Here is a 25,651-nt window from a genome sequence, read left to right as displayed (position 1 = left end):
ATTTAAATGTCAAATTTGAACTCATAATTAAACACACTACATATTTTGCTTATTACTATGGATTAAAACTGCATTTTACGAGTAAGTTGGTAAAATGTCTATTTAAAAAAAAAGTTCTTTTTTTTCGACAATATAGCTGAGAAACTTTTTATTGCATGCTGGATGATGGATACCATTTTTACCCAATAACGTCTGGCCACTATAAATTCTCTTATGTACTAGCAATTAAGTGATTGTGTAAACTAAAGGGGTGCGTTTTGAGAGATGCAAGTAAAATGGTAAGGAAAATCCTTACTTTGTTTTTTTAATTTTTACACAAAAAAGGGAATCTCTTTTCATATAAGTGACAGCAGCAACCTGAAATTCTTACTGAAAGATTACTATTGTAATCATTCCTACCAAGTGATACGCTATGAAATTAATTTATCACGATATTTACATTGAAAGAGCCATCCAGTTATTTGTCTTTTCTTCTTATTTGTTACAATAAAGATGACCCACTCTGTGTGAGTGTAAGGACCCATGATCCAGAGCTGGCTGGTTTGATTACCTTAATTTTAAAACTGTCGGATGTTGTACAACGGCTATTTTATTTTAGGACTGTTACTCGAAAATGTGAAAAAAATTCTGAAATAGAAAACATTTCTTTGAATTAAAAATAATACAAACACTCAATCACTTAAAAAAGTCAGTAATTACCTTCCACAAAGCAGAGTATATAATTTACATCTAATGAGGTCGTTAGAGACTTAATAACAAAAAAAAAGAGAGAAGAGAAACATTGTATAATATTGTCCTTTATACAATATTTACTTCCCTCTACCTTTAGCTTGTTTAATGCAAGAAGAATGATAGATCAACACTAAAATATTACTATACTGATACGTTGTACTCCTTGTAGTAACCCAATTAACTCAACAGTCTGTCTGCGGACTTGCCATGCTAAAAACCGGGTTTCGATACCCGTAGTGGGCAGAGCACAGATAGTCCATTTTGTAGCTTTGTGCTTAATTCAAAACAACCATACTTCTTGTAAGGAGTAACAAGAGATCATCTAAAAATGATGTAACTGTTCATTTAGTCGTTTTTATGAAACCATTATTACTGTAATTTTCATGTAGATAAAATAACCGATCCTGACATGTAAGTAAATTTAAATACTTTATAATAATTATTTTAATGGAAGTGTCAACTGAATCACCAAAATAATAAAAATACTTGAACAAGAACTGGAAAGGAAATCCTATGTTATACAAAGAAACAAATGATCGAAGATTAAATGCTACTCCAAGTGCATTAGCCTAAACACCAAGCCAAACAACCACATTCTCATATTATATTGCAGTTTAAACAATGTTAAACATCAAAACATACTTCACATCTTAAGACTGTAAACATTGGATGTTATTTCTTTACGTATATGTGTGCGTGTGTGTGTGTGTGTATAAATATATATATATAACCCAAACACAAGGTCCATAAATCAGAAAAGGTTAATGAAATTTATATGAATACATTTTTTTAACTGGATAACTAACTGTAAATAAATCTTATGATAGATGGTCTAGAAAAACTCACTGAATGTGAGAAAACAGTTTAAATATTGTATTTCGAGAAAATTAAAAACAATATTTTCATGTTTTCCCTTTTCAGACAGGTAATTTAAAACATAAAAATTTATTTTTCGTAAAAAACTTCCTAAATATTTTAGCGACACATTAAATAAATAGACATAAGAGGGCAGAAGTAGCAATGGTTTTGTTGAGTCAGTTGAAATTATGAAACAGTTCAAACTATTTTTAAGAATTACAAAAAGAACAGTAAAATAAGTATGATTAGGGAATGAACTATAATTATAGAATAATAGTAGAAAATATAATTAGAATATTATTGTAATTTTAAAATGTGAGTGTAGTGAATAAGCGTTAAGTAATTTTATTTTTGAGTATTTTTAATGTACTTAATTTATACATAGAGTGTATTTTTATACATATACTCCATATACATTTAATATATATATATATTTAATTCTATTTATTTATTTTTAGTTGGAAAAACAGAATTTGAATTTTTTATTATATATTTTCTGTAAAATTATTTCCTTAAGATTGGTCTTTAAAGTCATGAAACCGGTCGAAGAAATTAATAAAGAAAAAAAAATCAGAAGGTTATAATATTCTACTGTTTTTGTTTTGTGTGTATTAATTCAGTTTTAGATTCTGTATATAATTAATCATATACATTTTTATTTTGTTGAAACATTTGACAACTTGGGAGGGGGTGGCCTAGTTAATTCATGCAGACTATAAATCCGAAGGTTTGTGGTGTTTTTTTCTTATTTCCAAAATACGCTCTGTACTTTGAGGCCTTGGGTTTGCTATAAAAGTGAAGGTCAATTTCTGATATTTCATTTGTCAAAAGTAATCCAACAGTTTTCAGTAACTACTGATAAATAGCCTGTAATGTATCAAGTCAAAATTATGGACCGCGATGTGCATTTACTCCTTACTCCAAAATTCTAAAAAAACAGACATCTTACAGCTTAATCTCCACACGTTACTTTTCCATACAATACATGGTTTAAAAGGATTTAAAAACAGCAAACTTATTTCTGTAGAAAATGTCATTTAACACTTTTCTTTCATTTTCTTATTAACACTGAATTAGGCATAGGGTAGTTTATGTATGAATTTGGATTTACGCTATTGGATGTTAACCATGTGAGCGTGCATGAAATGTTTTAACTTGTCAATCATAAATCTTCAAAATATTCTTGCAATCTCAAAGTAAACACATGCAATTTGTGGCACCTATATTCATCCGTTAGAGTTGCGGTTAGTTCGATTTTATATAATTAAATAGTCATCACTGAAGTTTCGATGTGACACTCGTCATCAATAGCGTCACTCGAGCCACGTGCATTTGGATATGTACTTACGTTGCATCAATGTGTTAATGCAACTGCACCCACATAACCTTATGCTTATCATATAAGAACTTTCTTCACAAAACGGCTTACAGAAATGGAGATATGAGTTTAAAGCTTAAAGACATAACTGTGGACTTCTTCAGATATTTAAAACATTTAGTTTATGTACAATTACAACCGGACAATATTGTGAAATTTAGAAATGTTCAAAAATATACTAAGTAATCAAGTTTTATATTTCGCAGTAAAGATTATGACACAAGTATTATACTAGCTTCACATGAAAACGTATCGTCAGTCCGTGAAGAAGAGTTACGCGTAATTTTTATGTAAGATTAATCCCCAAGTGGTTATTTATATTTGTTTAATTTGTTCCTAGACAGGTAATCTAAAAATTCCTAATATGAACCTTGCGTATTATATTAATATAAAAACTTACAGATATAAGAGTATTGTTATTTCTCAAGTGATATTACTATTATTAAAACGATACATGCGTTTTTTAAATGGTAAAACATATAATTTTATAATTTCTAGCAATTTAAATGTATAGATGTAAAATTTTTATCGTTTTTAGCTTAAGTTATTAAACTTTCCTGTTTTCGATGGGTGTGACGAGAATGTTATGAACCCAGTTAGCAATAGTAAACTTACCGGTTTTCTGAGTTCTGGTTTCAGACATCTCTTGTACAATATCCAAAATATGACAGCTACCAGAGGCGTGAACCCAAAGACTGCTAGTATGGGCAATACAGTAGTTGTTAATTCGTCATGTTCTCTGCTTTTGCCATTTTCTGAAGAGCTCTCCTTCGAAGTGCTAGTGCGTATTGTGGGTGTGCTCCCTTCACTAAGGGAGAAGATGGAATCGGGAGAGGTGGTGGGGGTTTGGGAGTTTGGGGGGTAGAATCTGCCAGCGGGAAATTTCTGGAGCGGATCGTTGGGAGAGGGGTGGCGGCGGGGGCGTCAGGTAAGGAGGGAAGGTAGGGAGGATTTGCATTATGCCTGTAATGTTGAAAGGGCCGTACTCTGGAACTCCCACGAGAGGGTGGTTTACTGGTACTGAAAGGAACGTCAAGTGTGAGCTCATCTGAACTTCCACCAGGTCCCAAAACTCGAACATAAACCTCTATTTTCGCCTAAGAAACAAGTGGATTAAAAACGAAAGTATAATATTTCTGATAAAACGCTAAATTATTACATTTAGTCCAAAAAGTTTTAAGAAAAATAACAATGTTGTTTCATCAAGAAACAGATTTTAAACTATGAGTCAACAACGAAACAAAACAAATTGCCGCATATGTTAAATATGTGAAAGCTAAACCATAATTAATAACAATACAATAAGTTTATTAACTTTTTCCCAGTAAGCATAAGCTATAATAGATTAATATAATGAATAATAAAACATTGCTTACCACCTGGTGGCTGTCATTAGCTGTGATAAAGAGGTAATAGTCATTTCCCACCTGAAAGAATGGGTTAAGAAAAAAAACATACATTAAGTTGAAACACACGATCTCTACCATTTTATAATGCGTGAGCAATACCGAAATTGTTTTTCGAATATTTTCATGACTGTAAGCTATAAAAATAGCAAATCCATATGCATTTACATAAAAGCGTAATAATTCATTGATTTATAGGAAGATTATTTCTGTTGGCGATCTACATCCAGACAACCAAGTGAATTTCACTCAGTTAATTTTCAAACAAAAGAATATGTAGCGTGCTACAGATTACTTTACGTCAATTCCACTGCACAGTTTGTGGTAGATCTCCACTACAAATGAGCTTAGTGAACACGCGAGGAATCGCAGCACGTGGCATTCATTGGCTTATAAATAAAGAGTTCTTCGGCGTAGTCAGGTTCGAGAGAAGAAGACATAGTATAGGTTGTTACGAGTATAGTGTAAATCAGCAGGAAAAACCACGCGAGCTCTTTGAAGACATAGCTTTATTGCGTGAAATAATCATATAAGAACTAATAAGGCATTCTGTAAGCGGATCAGTGGAGAAAAGGTATTCATGTTTGTGTGTGCGATATCCAACTGGAAACCCAGTGCAGATCTGACATACAGACCCATATATTATTCCACGCAATTATATACGATTTAAAGGTTTGTTTGTTTTTGAATTTCGCGCAAAGCTACTCGAGGGCTATCTGCGCTAGCCGTCCCTAATTTAGCAGTGTAAGATTAGAGGGAAGGCAGATAGTCATCACCACCCACCGCCAACTCTTGGGCTACTCTTACCAACAAATAGTGGGATTAATCGTCACATTATAAAGCCCCACGGTTGAAAGGGCTAGCATGTTGGTGCGACGGGGATTCGAAACGATTTAAAGGAGACACAGGAAAATAATATAAGACTTTATGGAGTATACAAAACACATAAGTAACTAAACTCCCTAAAAACAAACACAATGGTATTACAAAAAATATTAAATTTACATTAACTAAAATAAATAGCTTGAATTACATTTTTATTCACAATACATGTATTACTAATAAAATAAGTAGTATGACCCCAATGTATGCTAATGATGCTAGAAAATCATAGTAAGGGGTAAATGTTTGGAAATTTTTGTACCGGTGTTCAGAATGCCTGCAGGGCGAGCTCGCGAATGTGCACACACAGGCCACTCCCATCCTCGCCATTTTTATTAGTGTTTGTTTGTTTGTTTTGGAATTTTGCACAAAACTACTCGAGGGCTATCTGTGCTAGCCGTCCCTAATTTAGCAGTGTAAGACTAGAGGGAAGGCAGCTAGTCATCACCACCCACCGCCAACTCTTGGGCTACTCTTTTACCAACGAAAAGTAGGATTGACCGTAACATTATAACGCCCCCACGACTGGGAGGGCGAGCGTGTTTGGCGCGACTCGGGCGCGAACCCGCGACCCTCAGATTACGAAGCGCACGCCTTAACGCGCTAGGCCATGCCAGGCCTTTTTTATTAGTGTGATGCGAGTGTTAGTTTTCTGTTATAGTACTGTGTTTGATATGAGTTGGTGTCAAAAAAGTTTACTCATATCAGCGCCTCGCCTAAAGTTATTTTCTAGGATCCACTTCTGCTTTAGATTGCAATAATCGTGTTGAATAGAAATAGCATGATAAACTAAAGTCACGATTTGAAAATATTTGCTCATTAATGTCTAGCAAAGGTGTTATATTATCGGTCATTGGAAAGCGAACATTTGATCTCTACACCAAAATTGCATACAGTTAGCCGAAAATAAAGTTGCTGGAACAAATCAAATAATCTCCACATCAGTTGAACTTTTGTGCACTAATGGAATGAACTCATTAATTTCAGTATTCAACTGATGAATAGTTGTGGAACAAGTCTCTAAAATCCTACACTAAATCGATTATTATTAATAGAATGAAACCTTAAACATGTGCACCAAGCTACTGTGCACTGTGGTGAAAGAAACCCTTTAATCTCTAACAAACCAAAAACACTATTGGAGCAAATGCTTGATTTTCTTCGTATATCACTAAAATATTAAAATATAGCTGTATATAAGCAGGGTTAAACTTCCATAGGATACAATGATCAAGCTGTAGAGGATTGCCTACAGTGGAGATAAATATTCCAGTCTTCTTCAACAACTATTCAAAATAAATAACAGTGCAGATACTAGAGAAAAAAATAGGGAGTGGATAGCATACCCTTGAGTCTAACACAGTATATAAGCAGTACATGCTCTGTATCTGTCACTTTGCCACTGTGACTTTAGTCTATTTCAAAGTGTACTTTCGCGTCGCATGTATTGCAGTATTTTGTAAGGATGAACTACATTTAACGTTTCTTTTTAAGATATATGACTATGTAAATACACATATACACATATAAAAGATCAAACTTCGTGTTAAATGAGCAATTACGTTTGAACTAAAGCAAAAACACTTTTCTATAAAAATACAGTTAGTGTGCAAAGTATAAACTACGGATAAAGAAAAACACATTAAGACCCAAAGTGTGCTTTCGATAAGAAAAATTATTTAATTAATTTCAAATATCTTGCAATTATCAGAGTCTTAATGTATCTTTATTACCAGTCATCAGAGACATATACAAGGCTTATAAAATCGAACGTTTTATAATTAGCTGTCATATCAATGAAACTTATTTACAAAATGTAAAATAATTTGTCGTTCAATGAGAATCTCTAGAACGATTAACTAAATACATAATATACAGTAAACGTTGGATATGCAAAGAGTGTGGAAGCTACTTTCTCTGTCATTCATTAACTACAGCTAGATTGAGCGTATCAAGGTTAGATACAGCGTAATTAGACCTTCATAACTTTGAGTAATACTGCTATACAGAAGCAGTGTTTTTATATTGCGAGAGTTATTACATTAATTGCCTATTTTAATTATTAATAAGCTTTCGTAAAATGTTTAAAAAGGTAATGTATTACTTTGTACACACTTTACCATGCACATACGTAAAATACACAAATTACAATACGTTTTTTAATCAGTAACTTATAGCTTGCGAATCAACAAACGTGAGATGTGATTAGTTGAAATTCGGAACTATTGGATGCAAATTTAGTGAAGTTAAAACTTCAATATACATACTCCAATTAAATAACATGGACTTTTAGAGAACAGAATCTACTTTCAAACTTGTAGCTACTGTTAACTTTGTTAATTCATACAAGGATTAGTTGGTTGATGGAATTTTACTATTTCCTGTTTCAAAATATATAAATACAGAAAGCGTTTATTTTACACAAATGCTTATAAAAAGAGATCAATAGCTTTAATCGATATTATTAAAAATCTGTATAATAATAATAATTAATAGTGGCTATATAATATGGTAAAATATTATTGCAAAGATCGCAATAGGAGGGAAGCGCTCTTTTAAACGTGGAATTCACTTAAATAAATAAACAATTTAACTTTTTATCAACTGAATAAAAAAATTTAAAATTATCTCTACACTCAATAAATAAAACTAATTTGCGACGTTTCGAGTTTTATGCGTACTTCATGCCATAGTTGAGTTACTAATTGGGTAAAATATCAGAACTATATATTTTAAAAATCGTGGACGTGGTAATTACTAGTATTATTAGTAATTATTAGTAGGAATTCGACATTATTTTATTAATTCTCGTGCTTACACTGTCTTCCTTACATTGGTTGCCTCACAACATATTCATGATAACGAGAAACCCACTTAAAGTAAAAGTAAAAATGTATTCTAAAGAAGGATGGTATGGGTATTAAACCTTTAATTAAAACAAAGTACAGAAGAACGTTTCGAACTTATTTGGTCATCTTCAGGTCAACAAAAGATTATATTCTTAACCTGTTATAACTCCGAAAAACAAACTGTGAAATGTAAAACTCACAACCACCATAATAGATTCTGACCTGATAGTCTACAATTCTATTGGCTCTCACTTATCAAATGTATATTCGATGCTCTTACATTTTTGTGCTTGTTTTTCGGAGGTCTTTAAGAATCATTACACAACTCTACGATCTTTCAACCGCTTGAAATAACTAAAAACAAAAGTGATTCATTAAGAATGACATTTTTTCCACTGGTGCGCTACGCCCTACAAACTTCGCCAGTCTCAACAAAGAATATTCGTGTATTAATAGGCCAGCATCAAGGCTCACATTATATGTGATCTTTTTGGGTTTGTTATATTAGGTCAAACGTTTTATCTAGTTTATGGGCGATATGGACATATAATAATGTACGTATGTAAACATATATATATACATATATAACTTTACCGAGACACATAATTTATTTTATTGCTGATGTATGAAAGGATTATGAAATACATTTGATTTAAACGTGAATATACGACTCTAATTCAAAAATACGTGCATAATCATTTACAAATGATTACAAACACAAATGAGAAAATAAAAATATAGAGAAGAAAAATCTCCAGCAGGTATTCCGTGACTTCATTCAACCAATATTTCTTATATCTTAGTTCTCCCTGACATTTACAACACTTCAAAGGCACATTAGCTCGATTGTAACAAACTACCTATAAGCCCGCATTCTGATATCTTGCAGAGAAGATTGGAACACGTAGAACGAGTTAATACGTCATAATGAAGAGAGTAATCTGTGTTACTTGCTTTAATAAAATCATTACAAAATTATTTAGTATTATTGCAATTAAGAACCTGTTTTGGTTGGTTTTTTTTGCAAAACAGACAGTTTATGTTTCAAATAAAACAACATTTAAACTATGATTTATACCTCAACAGATTCGTCTATAATATGTAAAAATTTACAGAGAAAAACCAGCCAGGTTATAGTCTATAGACACCCGTATACACGTGATATTTGTTCAAACTTATGACTAACTTAATAATTTTATAGAAAGCTACAACAGCAAAAATGTTCGTTAAAAACTGTGTGTTTGTTTTGGAATTTCGCACAAAACTACTCGAGGTCTATCTGTGCTAGCCGTCCCTAATTTAGCAGTGTAAGACTAGAGGGAAGGCAGCGAGTCATCACCACCCACCGCCAACTCTTGGGCTACTCTTTTACCAACGAAAAGTGGGATTGACCGTAACATTATAACGCCCCCACGGGTGGGAGGGCGAGGATGTTTGGCACGACTCGGGTGCGAACCCGCGACCCTCAGATTATGAATCGCACACCTTAACGCGCTAGGCCACGCCAGGCCCGTTAAAAACTGTTACATTTGATTCTATCTTTATTCCAATTTTCAAAATATAAGCAAAATAATCTCGATAAAAAGACAAGTTAAAAGTAGTATAACTCGAAGTAGGAATTTAATACATTATACTTGTAGGTCATGTCCTTAAAAGAAAAAAAAAATTGCACCAACAGAATACAGAAATTAGCAATAATATAAAATCGTTATTAATACGACCTTGAAAAGTAAAATGAAAAAAAAAACAGATACAATGAAGCATAATCTTTTATCTTATTACTATAACAGTAGCAAAAACTTAGATACGTGAGATTTTTCAAGCCAATCAACTGTCTTTAACAGTACACTAAAACAATGTATAACTTACAAGAATCGATACAGATAATTAGACTCTATCTCTAACACATAATTTCATGGAACAAGAGCGTGTCAATGTCCATTTAATGCTTTTATAAATTATCATTTCGTCTATGACTTGTCATTTCCAAAATTTAAAATACGTTAAGATTTTTTATCTGTACAAAAAAGTCATATTTTAAACAATATTACTGACCTGGCCCTCTAGACTTTTAACTAAAAATACTTCTCCCGTCTTCTTGTTAATCCGGAAGAATTGAGAGCCATCCAAGAAGACAGCTGGTTCGATGTCGAATTCTAACCTATCTTTTTCATCGTCACTTGCTCGGACTGTGACTATCCTAGTTCCTAAATAAATAATGTGGAGATTGTTTATGAGATGTATTATCACTTAACTTGAATGAAAATGGCAGTTACACATAATGATAAAGCTTTTACGTCATCATTCCTACATCTTCAAAGATCGTGAGATTCCCTTATTTCGTACTGTATTCTTGCTAAACTTTCACCATGAATTATTTTGTATTTTAATATAAAGTTCTCAACAACGTCTTGTAATACTATTATGCTTGCCAGTGGGTTTGAAGATAAAAAAAACACTATACAATATTTTTGATGAACCTAAAATGATTTAAATTACGTGTTAGGATAATTATCACTTCAACTGATACTACTGCAGAAGTGACCCCTTTTCATTTTTTATAAACGGCTAAGTACTTCAAAATTAGAAAATAAATTTAAATAACTATATACTCGATACAAAGTTAAAGTTGGTGTTTTTAAAAGTATACACAAATTCAGACTTTTATATATAGAGGGGAGTACTGTTGTATTTTTTACACAGTGATTTCAAACTTCGTACCAAATAACACTGCACAACAATTTTTTAAAACGTTTTGCTGATTGTGACAGGTACCTGGTAGGTATGCACAAATATAGCTTTGGTTTTGCTTCATCACCTAGAAACTGAGAAATAGACAGTTAACTTTTTACCGGCAATAACGTATTTAACTGTGTTTATGTTTCTAATACGCTATTAAGTTCAGCATAATTAAAAGTGTTTTGCTCCTGATTTTCGTTTGTATTTAATGTCCGGTGCATCATGTTGCAGTGTCCAACAGTAGTCAGCAAGCATCGACGGATTTCAGTTGCCCTGATATCGTTTTTCCATTGTAACAATGTACTGGTGAAACTGAAGATTTCAATGAGACGGTACGTGATGGGCAAATTTGGATGTGATTTTCGTAATCAGCAGCCAAAATCTATAAGCAACGCCCAGCAGTGTTCAAGAAGCAAAAACTTTGTTGTGCAGTGTAATCTTATTTCACTGCAATTAATGATTCTACAGTTCACTCCAGTTACGGTTTAGGTAAATAGTTCAGCATTTCAACTTTAGGACAAATGAGTTACTGTATTCAACTTTTATCTTATTATAATGTTATGATAGTGTTAGTTTCACTAAAAATACCGAACTAAAAATTTTCTAAATTTTCATAATTTAACCCTAATATGTTTAAATTAGCAATGAATTTCAACTACACATGCATAATTATAGTTCGGGTTCACCAAAATATTTGTGATCAAGTGTAGTTCAAGTGAAGAGAAGTTACAAAAATACTGATTACAAATAAACATAAACATTTAATAGTGCTGATAACATAAGCAATTGTTACAAACATTACCAAATATTTTATTAAATAACAGTACAAACGAACTGGTGTGCTCGTTTATGAGTAATAATTTTATTTATTGACTATTAACTTCAGTTTCTTGAAAAAATAATTATTCGTAAAGAGTCAAAGAAGTTATTAAGAGTGAGCAATCCTTATCACCATATGCAGAACTTGTTCTTCAAAACATGTGTAAAGAAGTTATTAAGAGTGAGCAATCCTTATCACCATATGCAGAACTTGTTCTTCAAAACATGTGTAAAGAAGTTATTAAGAGTGAGCAATCCTTATCACCATATGCAGAACTTGTTCTTCAAAACATGTGTAAAGAAGTTATTAAGAGTGAGCAATCCTTATCACCATATGCAGAACTTGTTCTTCAAAACATGTGTAATGTTTATTATTACAGAAATAAAAATAAAACCTATTCGATTTGTCTTTGCAAACTTTTTATTCTTGTTTGTCTGATCAGTTTATAAGGCCGCTATAATAAACATTTTGTGTGTATGTGTTTTCTTATAGCAAAGCCACATGGGGCTATCTGCTGAGCCCACCGAGGGTAATCGAACCTCTGATTTTAGCGTTGTAAATCCGTAGACATATCGCTGCACTAGCGGGGGCCTCGTTTTGTAACAGTGCTAATTCTAAAATTTTAAAATGATAAAATTATTTTATCAGAATGTATGTGTAAGCATCACAAGTCAAATAATTCGCGCCTTAATCGATTTTCATCAATTTCAGATCACCAGGTTGCGACGTATAAGAGAAACTACTGCTTTTCATAGCTAACTAATATATATGCTTTAATAGTTCACCTATTTTCATGCTACAATTATGTTATCAACATATGGTTCTAAGTATTGTTCTAAATATCCTGTATAACCCTCATTGCTTTACCCAAGTTGTTTGATTGCAGTTTCACCTTCTCAATTTACATATAAACCTACACAGTCTTTAATAATACTTTCAGACTCGCTTTGTGCAGGCCAAACTATTGTTGTGAAGGTTTCATTAGTCAATTTCTCTTTTCATTCTAGGTGTCGTTCCACCACATCTTCTGCATGATTTGCTGGAAGATTAAACCTTGCCAAACAGGTCTTGTACCCAAATGAATAGCATGATTTATAAGAATACGTTTGTACCTGTCGGCAGTTAGGGTATTTTTTTTAATTTTTGTATAAATCTCTAACACCAATGTCTGAAAAGCAGCCTAAACCTTCAATGATCCGATACCATGCTTCTTTATAATAAATCTTATACGTTGACCGTGATACCGTTCTTATCTCTGCCATCAAACAAACGATATTTGATTGTTATCTAACAATTTAAACTTGATTCATCCCATTGTTTGAAGTCTTATGCGAATTTCTGTCTTTTAATATGGTAATTTTTTCTCAACAGTGGATTTTAAGTAGTTGCACATCCATTGAAACTACTCCGCGCTAATTTCTATTTTACATGCCTGGAACTGAAATTCACATCTGTATTTGCAACTAGGTATCTGGCAAAATGTCTACAAAACTGCCGTGTATTAAGTAAATAACATACCCCAGATTTCTTAAGATTACTTTTGAAGAGTTTGGCTTTCTACTACGACCGCTTCTATTATGAATAACACTAGTTTCTCATACTCTCTTCAGCGCTTCCATACATCTACTGAAAAGTGAAATTTTGCTTCAGACTAGCACCTTCACCAATTCACACCATTAATTTCTACACGTCTATCAAACGACGTCTCTGTTTTAAAAAACGTAAGTGTGCATATCACAATGCCGCTGGAAATAGTATGTTTGTCTGTATATGAATTACGCTGGAGTGGCTGTATCTTATTGGTTGAATGACAGATACTCGTAATGCAAACTATCAGCAAGTGGAATATATATGCAAAAACGGCTCATTTGGGTTGAGAAAATATTTTACGTAGAAGAGCGAACAACGTTTCGACCTTCTTCGGTCATCGTCGGGTTCATAAAGAATCAGCAAGTGGCTTTACTCTGGCATACTTCATTTTCGTACAGCTGAGAGGGAAAAAATTCCGAATTATTGGCATTTTATACCCAGTTTATGTAATGTTTCCATAATTATTCCCTACACGTAACGTATCAGTTTTTTTATGTATACTTTCTACATTACACAATTCTATATATATATATATAAATAATTTATGCTTTAGAAGTTACATTTAACTATACTTTATTGAAAAATACCTGAATCAATGACTATTTATGATGTCATAAAATTTTTATATTTCAAATTCATATTCAAACACCTACATATGATGCAAAGGGAATTAATTATTCTAGAGTTATTCAACAAAAAAATAAAACTAATAAATAAAACAAAAAATATGTTAACAAATAATATTAGAATGAAAACATCAAAAGTTTATGAAGTATTCAAATTACAGGACTATTATGGACAATTGCAGCTTGAAATTATACGAAAATCTTAAGTCTAATATAACCAGATGCTTTTTAAACATAAAATGATATATATCCCCATCTTATAAGCTTGAGAGCTTATAAGTTTGTTTGTTTTTTTAATTGGGGTTTACTATGTGCAGTGAGCACAGTGTGGATAGCTCATTTTGTAGCTTTTCATTTAAAATGCATGTATAAATATTTATTGATAAATTTAGGGAAGTAATGTTATTTGGCCTTTTGTTTGTTTTTTAATATTTACTTGTAAAGTTTCGAAGTTATTTCTTGAAGCGCAACAGTATTAGAAACATTTATAAGTTTAAGTAATTTAGTTTTCTAGTTTAGTTTGGTTTGTTTTTAATTTCGCGCAAAGCTACTAGTTTTCTAGTATCACCAACTAAAATGATAAAGTGATTTTCTATCTTTTCTGAAGTTAAGAAAGTTTCAAAATAAATTTTCGATGATAATATAAACAAAAAGCTCAGTTTCAGAGAGGATTCATCACTTATTTGTTATTTATAACGTATTTTTCAGGAACATCCCCAGAGAAATAAAAAATGAGATTTCGAACTCACATGGGAAAATGTCCCAGAATGTTAGTTAATGTTCATCGTAATCAATGCTATTTTATTACGAGGAAAACATTCTCAATTATGAAATTTATCATTGGTTTCAATTATTAAATAGCAATTTAACTTATTTTAGGAGTTTCACATATAGCAGCAATTAATATATGTTAAAGATGCAACGTAATATTTTTAAGAAATGGCGTGATGTGATTGAAAACTTTGTCCTTTTAATTTTTTCGGTTTTTCACTCTTAAAAACTTTCAGTGACGTCTGGTTCAAAGCCGGTGATCTATAATAGGCTCCACACATTAAAGTATCTTTTTTTATCGTCTAAATCTATCCCCTTAAGGTTTAAGCTTCAGTTACGTGAATATCTCAGTTTTCCTAGCTTTTTTTACTCATTACAGCCTGATATGCTATCTTTCTGGTCTTGAGACAAGTTTTTCTTTGTCTGTCTGCCTTTCTCTGTCAAAGGCGACCTTCATGTCTAATGATTTACATCTAGTTTCACAGATAAAATCTTACACGTGGGGCCACTACCTTAATGACATTGACATTTTTATTTGACAGTTGTAAGGGCGAAGATATATTTTAACAGTAAATTGTTTTTGTCTTTGAATTATGTAAATGCAAACTCGGTTTTCGTATTTAACTTGCACTAGAGGAATTAACAACAGTAGTTAATTATGAAGATGGGAAATATAAAACAAACGTTTGCGTCACTCTGATGAGCACACATATTCGGTAAAATGCAAAATAATGCTTTTAGTTTTGTCAGATATATAGCTTTCACTGTTATAAAGATCATAACTGACGATTAGACGTGGTAATTTAAGAAACTTACGTATTTTTTCTTTTGTATAATACAGTTGTATTGCAGTCTTGCTTGCGATCCCTCAAATTCTATATCTTTGTAACACTAGTTTATACTGTCAAGTTTCGTTTCGTAATTATATATTAATTAAAATAAAACATGCCTTTTCTGATAAATAAATTTATCTAAGAATAAAATTCAACGTAAAATAGATAAGTTTTCCCATTGCAAAATGTTGATTCAAATTACATGTACTAAGTTTGCGAGACCAGTTGTAAAACTTATTACTTCATCTCATTTTTGATGTAAGATATTATAATCAAAAACACACTTTTATACCAAAAGCTGTAACTTAACTGCTTAACAATTATTTACTTCGACTGAACAATGAAAGCCAATGCCAGTTTTATCTGAACCATTTGACTAATCCTGAAAATTATGGCTTATAAACTCTATACGAAATAAAACAAAGAAAAATATTTAATAGCATATGAGTAATTAAACTTGAATGAAGCTCCAAGTAACGATATATCCTGGGATAACGTTACTTCCATTTTGTCTTCAGATTCGACCACTTACTGATTCGATATTTTAATAATTGTTTAAGTTTTTGTCATTGTTTAGTGCCAATGTTTCTTGTTGGTGATGGGCAGAGGTTTATAACAGAAGTTTGGGCTACCGAAGATGTTAAAATGGTAAAAACTGGGCATTCTGAAAACCATTCGTTAATAAAAATGAGGAAGAAAATATTTGATATAAAAGAGAACATACCGACTGCTTCGTTTTCAGGAATTAGCCATTTCCGCTTGAATTCAAAAACCGGTGGAGTGTTTTGTCCAGGGAATCCTTCACCTGCAAAATGTGATACTATATTATTGTAAATCTGTAGAAAAAGTGCATCATATTGAAAGAATAATAAAACAAAGCTTAACTAGACGTGAACAGAATGATTTTATTTATTATTAGTACAATTATGTTAACGTAAAAAAAAGATAAAGCACTTCGTGTTTAAAAAACAAAATCCATTATTTTCACATGGAATGGTTAGTATATAAAAGTATAGGTGCCTAACATTAGCTCTATTTTTAATTACTATATTGTTTGACACTTATATCAAATGTAAAAAGATGGGCGTTTTCAATATTGTCAAAATTTATTCAGTTACAATTGCGTCTGCCAAGTAAAAATAAAAAATGACAAACAGGTTCATTTGTTTGAAATTAAGCACAAGTGACAACAATGTGCTATGTGACCACAACGGGTATCGAAAGCTAGTTTTTAGCGTTGTAAGTCCGCAGACATAATTATTTACCACTAGGCGGCGTTAGGGTCGTTCAAAACTATGTTTATTGTACCAACATAACGGAAATCTGATGATGGTATACTGGTTATTTGAACAATAAAATGTGCGTGGACGATGACAAATGTCTTCTAAATAGTATCGTTTAACGTATTTCTGTTGATGATAAACATACATTTATATATATATATATATACTCATTGCATAAATAACGCATATTCTTCAAATTTTATATAATTATATGTTCACTGTGATGAATGAAAGACTATTAATACCACAGACATAATACTTTGTTGTTGTTGTTGCTAATGTTTGTTTACTCTTATGAACCCTCAAACTATATAAAACTAGTAAACAACAGTATTACCAGAATTTCTAAAAAGGGAAAAGTTTACTTTAACCTTCTTCTGAAAAATTTAAGCCTGATGACAAAAATTTATTATTCAGTTAAGTACTAAAGTAATTCTCATACATATTATTGCCAGTATTATCTCTTCTGAGCTTCTGTATTCTCATTATATTAAGTAACCACTGAAACATAAGTCACTTCTGCTGCCCTAACATACATTATTGAATTGCGTAAAAATGTATTTAACTTCCAAACAAATGAATAATTCTAAAAATAATAAACCTTCTTAAAAATCTCATGTTGTATTAGAAATGCATACACACGACTACATTTCAAAGAAATGCATATATAGAAATTATTCTAGCTCTCTTTAAAATAAGGGATAGCAGAATCAGTAAGTTTTCAGAGTATTTTAATCAAATCAAATGTTATAATGCCTAATAACTAGACGTACTTCCTCACGGTTCCCGAAAGTGTTCTGCTTCAAAAGTAAATAAAACTAAAATTAGAAATAACAAATATTTTTATTTCTTGCTTTCGAAGTTCGTATGCTATGTTGTGTTGTAGCCTACAGCGTGCATAATTCTTCACGTGATTCATGGAGTGCGCACGTTTTATTGACGTTGCAACACTACAAATTGCAATGTTAAGCGTTTCTTGTGTGACGTCATTTTATTTACTGATTGACTAGCAGACAATCTACTAATGGACAGTGGTGCGGGTGGTTAAAACAGGTGACCCTTCCAGGTAGCTTTAGGCTTTCTATCGGAAAATAATATTAAAGATCATTCATAGAACTTATTATTTTACATTTATGAACAGTAACTAGTGTATAAAGCATTTATATTCTTAATGTTACGTTGAAATAAAATAAACAAGTTATTCTTTTACACAGCTTTAAGTAATATCAGTTTCAGTTCCGTTTTCTTTGTTTGTAGTTTTGAATAAAGCGACACAAAGTGCTATTCAATGGACTAATTTGTACCACGAAATAGCTAAAACAACGATTATTGTTTCCTGCAAACTTCGTGTGTATGTTTTATTCTCTATGCTAATACTTCACTTCTGTAATTCTTTCTAAATACATTGCTTTCCCACCATTTATGCATTGGAGTTTTATCTCAGTTAAAGGTTTAGGCCAACTTTTATACTTTTGTTTACTGTTGTTCTTGTATTAAAGAAACCAATGTTTAGTCCTCAGCATAAGTCAATCGACAAAGGTGTTCGAAATCCTACTTTCCATTGTACGATATTGTTTTAACTTCATACATTTTGTTTTAGTGTCCAGTCGTATTCTGTTCATCCTCATAGATGATAGAATTGAACGTAAAAATACTATAAGTGTAAATTCACGTTTTGAAAACAATATAACAGTATCACAATAAAACAGAAAAGAATTGTTCTTCTGTAATCTTAAATATTTTAGAAACAGCCATATAGGAAAGTTTTACTATTTTTACTCTGAAATATATTGAAACTAAATTAGTACAGTTCATGTTATATGCGTTTATAAATCAATCACTTATAAAAGTAGGCCTAAATAAAAGTTCAATTAAAAATAGCCGAAAACCTAAACATTTTCAGACTATTATCTACAGTGGTGAACTGAAATAAGGGCCTATCCTTCAAAGGTGCTCAGGTTATCTGATATATGAATTACTATCGTTCCACGTTTTGTAAGAGTAAAGAGACAGCACGCACACGAACTTGGCTGCTGTATGTATGGTTTACCAAATGTTGGTGAACGGGCTGTTTGAAAGCCATATCCAACTAATAGAGTGTATCAACTTCTCTAAAGAGTCACGAAGTGTTGAGAAAGATCAAATAGCAACGTGTGAGTTACGTGTAAGACGACCCACCAACAAACACATTCAAATTAATAGCGCCAGTGTCTCTCATACACCTTTCCTAAGAGATTCGTTGATGTAAGAACATGTCGTGGTATTTGATGAGGATTATGAGCATCGGGTACTTGTTAATTAAAAACAACCTACTGCTAATAGTAATTGTTAACAGACCAGTCAAATAGAAATATAAAGTAAAATAATAAGTTACAACAATTAAATGAGACTTAATACAAGCAAAGCTGCAGTACCAAACAGATTATAGGACAGTGGTTTCCAAAGTTTTTCACTGACGATGCTTTAATCCACTTACTTTGGTGTATACGACACCCTTTCTGTCACTTGCAATAATATTATTTTTATTTATTTATTTTTTGTAGAATCTGTTTATACTTTAATTAATCTTCGTTTGGCAAAACTTTCGCGACAACCAGTGGCGGATTTAAGATTGTGTGGGCTTAGGGGCTAATCATTTTTGTAGGCCCTACATCCTATGTAATTTTGTATAGAATACTATTATCAATGGGTCCTGTGGCTAAGCCCCCTCTATCCCCTACCTAAATACTACACTGGCGACAATCCGAGCAATTTGCCAAGACTCACAGCTTAGAAACTACTGTCATACGATATTAACATGTGCATTAGATGCTAATGAAAAATGTTAATGTAAATACTGAGATGGGAAAGGCTAACAGTGTGACAAATAATAATATCTTTGTCGAAACAACACATCAAAAGAAAGATTTTTACACAGCGATGAAAAGCATTGCAGCTTATACAATTAAACCTTTATGAACTGTTGCTTTATTTCCATTGACAAGGTTACCTTGTAAAGATACCTGTTTTGCCTTGATACAGAGCAATAAATAATCTACATGGAGATGAACAGCTAACATAACAGACAATCTTTTAGTTTTATTATATAGTTTAAGAATGTGGTTCAACAAATTTTATTATGCTTTACTGCTCTAAACTGTGAACTGAAGGAGTAATAAATAAATGATTTCTGTGATTATGACTCAGTTTGAAAATTTGGTTAAGCTTGTTCTGAAGAAGTCCAGTTTTCAAATATTTTATAGTAGTTGATTCATCAAATCCAAGAGACGTCAAAAAAGTTGCTTTGAACTTTTAGTTTTTACTAGTTTCTCTTAAGACTTCTCAGCATATTGAAAGTTTTTTTTAATGTCTCACCACTGGATTCTAAAGATGGCCAATGAAGCTTATGAATTCCAGACAATTGGTGTCGAACAGAACCTACAATACTTTAATATACTGGTGGTTGAATCAGGTGATAGATGACAATCATGAAGAAAACAACTTACCAATTGTTTGATGTTTTATAAGTTTTAAATAATGTCACCATTAAACTGTCTAGTAAATCTTAATTCTTAAGTTTCAGAATAAATATGAATGGCATACATTTAGTCTCACCAGAGTACAAACTCATGAAATGTCCGTTTGTGAAACATATAAAATTAATACTTTTTGTTCCGAGAGTCCGTCTGATACAATTCAGTAACAACTGGGCATATACGAGTTATATGATAAGATACACATATCTTTTGAATACAAGAAAACACCTTATACACATTTGAAACTCGTGCTTGTGAAATGCCTAGACGCAATCTTTGAAGTCACCTAGGCGTCAGCAAGTAAATTCCCCGTTCTCCACCACCCCGTATCATTGTTTACTTCATTAATGCTACCTTATTCACTTACGTAATATTAGAGGGCTGCACTGTAAGAAGAAAGGATTATCTTTGCTTCAGAATCTTTGTAGGTCTGTGCACACCATAGATATGTAGCCTTTGCACAGCATTGATAAACAAGTAACATGAGAATTCAGGAGTACGAGCATATTGACACCCTTTTGGAATCAAGGACTTACTATAATATCTTGTTTTATTTTTTATGTTAAATAGAACACATTTATTTGTTTAGAATATCACAGACATAAAAGTAGTTTACCACAATGTCGTGCCTTTTGTGGGATTTGGCATTTTAAGACCATTTATGGCAAAGTCTGGCGTTTGGTGCGTTAATAGAATACTAAGTAGTGTCTAGTCGGCATTAAACAAGGATTTTTTAAAAATTTCTCTACTAAGACTTAAATATCATTGAAACCTGATTAGATATTAATCTGGAAGATCTGAAAAACTTACTGCTGATCATGCACAAACTAAGTTGTGCCTAAATTCAAGGATAACATGTCTTTGAGAGCCTGTCTTGAAACCTGATTAAAATTTGAGCCGTATCTCTTTATTACATTAATATAGGACAAGTTGGTATTTTATTCTCAAAAGCAGTAAGCTCTCGTTCAGCCTTGAGATCTGCTGAAATAAATATAACTATACATATTTCTTTGGCACATTTAAATATACTACAAGTCTGGTTTTCCTATCTATCTACAATGTCTTAAATGGAACAGATTATCAGATGTTTGTCGTCAATATCAAGTATATAAAATGCACAAATTATGAGGATTCGAAAATAATACTCATAAAGAGATGTATCAAATAACTTCATTCTAGAATAATACAACTACTTTATATTCAACATTTGTAGATATTTATAATATTATTGTTTGATGTAGAACATGTATCTTAGTAGAAAAACTAGGAATACGGGACGTAGTCTGATTGGTCAGCATTTTTGGCTATATATATATATATATATATATATAGTCGAAGGTTAAAGCCGCGATATGACGCTAAACTGGTTGTAATGGTGACAGTCAATTCCACGGCTGAGTTACGAAGTTTCGGTTAATTGGTAGGTGCTGGTGGATTTTTACCCTTTCTATAATTAACAGATCATAATTAGGAACAACAATTAGAGGGTGGTGTCTCAGACCTCCCTGTTATTTATCCCTGTGTAACATGAGGTTTCGTTCAGATTGAAAATACAAAGAAGAATGTCTAAGTGTTTATACTTGTCTTGATCATACGTTTAACTAATACATGTAAATACACTGTTAATATATATATATATATTTAAACATCGAAGTATTTCATTCGTTAGCTGAATGTGTTATAATTTGCTTGGTAGAATCATAGCTATAATCGCTATCGAGTTTATTAAAATAACACGTTACTGAAGATTTTACACAAATATTTTTATAGCATCTAATGATGTTGAAACATATGAATATCAGTGTGTATATCCTAAAGATGTGTCGTGTTTAGAACAAATAAATATATTGTTTACTTTATCAACTCATTATATACATATATAGGCGTCTTTTGTTTGTACTTAAACACAAAGCTACACAATAAGCTATCTGTACTCTGTTCACTAGGGGTATCGAAACGCGATTTCTAGCGTTATAAGTCCTCAGACATACCACTCTGTCACTGAGGGGAAGCATATAGGTGTCAACTGTAAAACAAAACGCATGATGGGTGTGTGTGTGTTTTGTTATTGCAAAGCCACATCGGATTATCTGCTGAGTTCACCGAGAGTTATCGAGCCCCTGATTTTAGCGTTGTAAATCCGTAGACATACTGCTGTACTAGCGGGTAGCAAAACACTATGGACTTCTTTTATTATTTATGTTATTTATGATGAAAATGTTGGTAAATGATCGAATATGTTGATAGAGGTCAAGGCAGCTAATTGACAACACTTAACGCTCACACTTGGACTACTCTTGTCTAACAGTTTACTGTCTAAACACAATATATTTTTTAAATGTGCCTCCAGTGGCTCAGCGATAACCTTGAGGGCTTATAACATTAAAATGTGAGATTCAGTTCCTATAATTGGTACATATCTTGTCGTGCAGTCTTACACTAAAGAAACAAAGTTTGTAAATTTCTTTGCTATACAGCCATAAATGTCTTCAAGAACCCACAGGCAGAGAAATAACGTTGATGGATTTCAATGATAATAAACATTTTTAAAGAAGTAATACCTGGTGTTTACTTATTTTTAACTGTACTAATTTTAGTACATGATTGAATTAACTTTATCCATTTAAAAATATCTATGTAAAATGACAGTTTTAACAATACTTGTTTGAACAGTGTTCGACTTTGTTTTTTACCTTAAATTTCTAACTAAATAAAACATTGCAATATTTCTTCTCGTGCATATGGTTGTTTACTTTTCCGGTATAACATTTTTGCATACCTTCGCGCAACCTTTAATTTAGAATGCAATACCGTGTATCAAATATTATGGTTGGTATTATTCGGAGATGATCTTGTCATTCTAGTATTAATATCCCTTTAGGTCACTCGTCCGTGATACCTGAGCACGTGTGCCACGTTTAGATCCGCTGGCTTGTTTAGTGGAGGAGGGAAGCGCGTGTGTGTGAACACAGTTGCAAACATGGCACTCCCGGGATCACAACCACTGTAATATAGCATTACGTTCTGAATATATTAATATATCACTATTTCTTGGCTATTCTGATATAGTGTTACGTGTCATGTATTCTTACATACCACTTTAACATAACAAGTAAATTGACTATTTTAATACAACATTATTGGTTACTATGTTATAAAACTGTGTTACGTCAAATATCCGAACTTGATAGAGTTGGATTCATATGATATAAGGTGGTAAAATATTTTCATACACACCTACAGTGGGCGTTGCCTTGAAGCACCTAAACTGTGGGTAGCTCATTTCATCGGGCAAGAAACTGTTCGTTTGCTCCTTGTCGGAATTTTGGTCTTGTAGACCAGGGAGGGTCAGGTTCTCTTAGACCTCTTCCTCCTGTCTGTACTTTGAATTGTTAACTGTGGGTTGTTATTGTTGAAACTACAATGATGTCAGAGTGAATAATATTTTCTCCGGCCCATTTCAGGGCATAAGTCCATTTATGTATCGTTTCAAATTTTAGTTCCTAGCATGCTTTAGTTTTTGAGTCAATGGAATAACATCAAGAAAAACTACCTGTTGTGTATGTGTGGTTTGTTATGATCATCATTCGTATTGTAAATGTAACCTAGTTTTGAAACACCATCTTAATGCATAGTCTGCTGTAGCAGATCAGATTTATAAATTCAGTGATTTGTCCATTTCTCAGTGACATAAACCAGATACTTTGGTTATATTTTCGTCTTTTGCTTAATTAATAGTAAAAGTGAGCTTTCATGGGTTCAGGAATACCAGCCTTTTAACTGGTAATCTATAAATTGTTGATGAAAGTTTGGTTTGGTTTGAATTTCACGCAAAGGTACGGATAGCGTTAGTCGCCCTTAAATTAGCAGTGAGAGATTAGAGGGTAGGCATCTAGCCATCACCACCCGTCGCCGACTCTTGGGCTACTCTTTTTACCAATGAATAATGGTATTAGCTATCACATTATAATGATCCCACGGCTAAAACGGTGAGTATATTTCGTAGGTAAGGGATTCGAGCCCTCGACCATTAAACTGCGAGTCGAGCGCCCGAAAACAGTTGAAAGAGCTTACATTTTAATATATAAGAGGCCCGGCATGACCAGATGGTTAGGACATTGGACTCGTACTCTGCGGGTTCGAATGCCCGTCACACTAAACGTGCTCGCCCTTTCAGACATGGGGCGTTATAATGCTACGGCCTGATACGATTTAATTTTAGGAGAGCTCAAATGTTGTTTAGTTACACTTGTTTGCTTGATATAGATTGTGCTTCTCAACCTTTAGTGCTTAATTAGCATTACGGAAATTATAGTACTGTTATAAATCTGTTTGAATACTAATTTGATGTTACTTCGTTACAGTTTATTTCATAATAAGTCGTCGCGTCTGCTATTCTAATATAAAGTACGTCATATTACATACATTACAGCAGCTCACAGAATATTTTAATGAGGTAATTAGCCAGAGTTATTTTCAATGAAACTATTGAATTTAAAATAGTTCGACTGATATAAATAAGTTCAGTGATGTCGAAAAAACCCACTTGTAGAGAAATATATTTGTAAAAACGGCTCGTAACGTTGTTCACTCCTCTACGTAAAATATTTTCTCAACCCAAACGAGCCGTTTTTACAATTTATCTAAGGAAGATTAAAGTTCTAAATATAGATCGAATTTAGCGTTAAAACTAGATGAAAATTAGTATCTAGAGGGCTTTAAGTCTTCAAGGCAATTCTAGGAAAAGTTCTTTTATTATATTGTACAAAAGTAAAACAACAGAAATAAGTGTGCTACAGAAATGACTAAACACTTTTTCATCAGTGAGTTTAAAATGAAAGTTTAACGACGGTGGCCTACTTACCTACAATAATAAAAGGAACAACGTAGAAGAGCCACAATACCGTAATCAGATAGTGCATGGCCAAGAGTTAATTGTACACCAAACAGCAACGGCGAACCTAAACAACTCCAACTGATCCACATGGAAATTGGATTAACGAATAATCTACCTTGCGGGTGTCACATGTGTGCGCGACGCATTTATTGGTAAACCAAAAACTCTAAAAAACACCTTACGACTTTGTTTCACATGATCGAGAAGGTGAAAGCAGCTTATCTCTTAAAACCCTTAAGCATTTATCTTTCTCGCGCGCTCTTTAGTCTCTTTGCAGCCAGACCCTATGCACACGCTACACCTTGATGGAACGCGGGGTTGTTAGTGACGTCACAGACAACTTTCTGGCCGGCCGGACTGCTAACTCTACAGGTACATCTTTCAACCAAGAAAGCTGGTCACGTTTAAGGTGCATGTCGTGCAGCACCCATTATAATTAGTGAATATTCTTAAAGGGCCTCGTAACATTGTT

The 25,651-nt window shown here is 32.6% G+C and overlaps 1 pseudogene across 1 annotated transcript in view; it reads right to left on the bottom strand.

Annotated features, from left to right (window-relative positions):
- Positions 1-25,449, bottom strand: part of LOC143244918 (tyrosine kinase receptor Cad96Ca-like) — a 40,819-nt pseudogene extending 15,370 nt beyond the window's left edge. Inside the window, exons 1-5 of the transcript XR_013025381.1 lie at positions 25,147-25,449; positions 16,209-16,289; positions 10,161-10,312; positions 4,345-4,395; positions 3,584-4,065 (exon numbers count right to left, since the gene is read on the bottom strand). The product of XR_013025381.1 is annotated as a tyrosine kinase receptor Cad96Ca-like (transcript). The remainder of the gene's footprint in view (positions 1-3,583; positions 4,066-4,344; positions 4,396-10,160; positions 10,313-16,208; positions 16,290-25,146) is intronic.
- Between the last annotated feature and the right edge of the window lie 202 nt (positions 25,450-25,651).

Source organism: Tachypleus tridentatus, chromosome 2 (genome assembly GCF_004210375.1).
Source record: "Tachypleus tridentatus isolate NWPU-2018 chromosome 2, ASM421037v1, whole genome shotgun sequence".
NCBI classification, from domain to species: Eukaryota; Metazoa; Arthropoda; class Merostomata; order Xiphosura; family Limulidae; genus Tachypleus; species Tachypleus tridentatus.
This window is presented reverse-complemented; position numbering and strand designations above follow the sequence as displayed.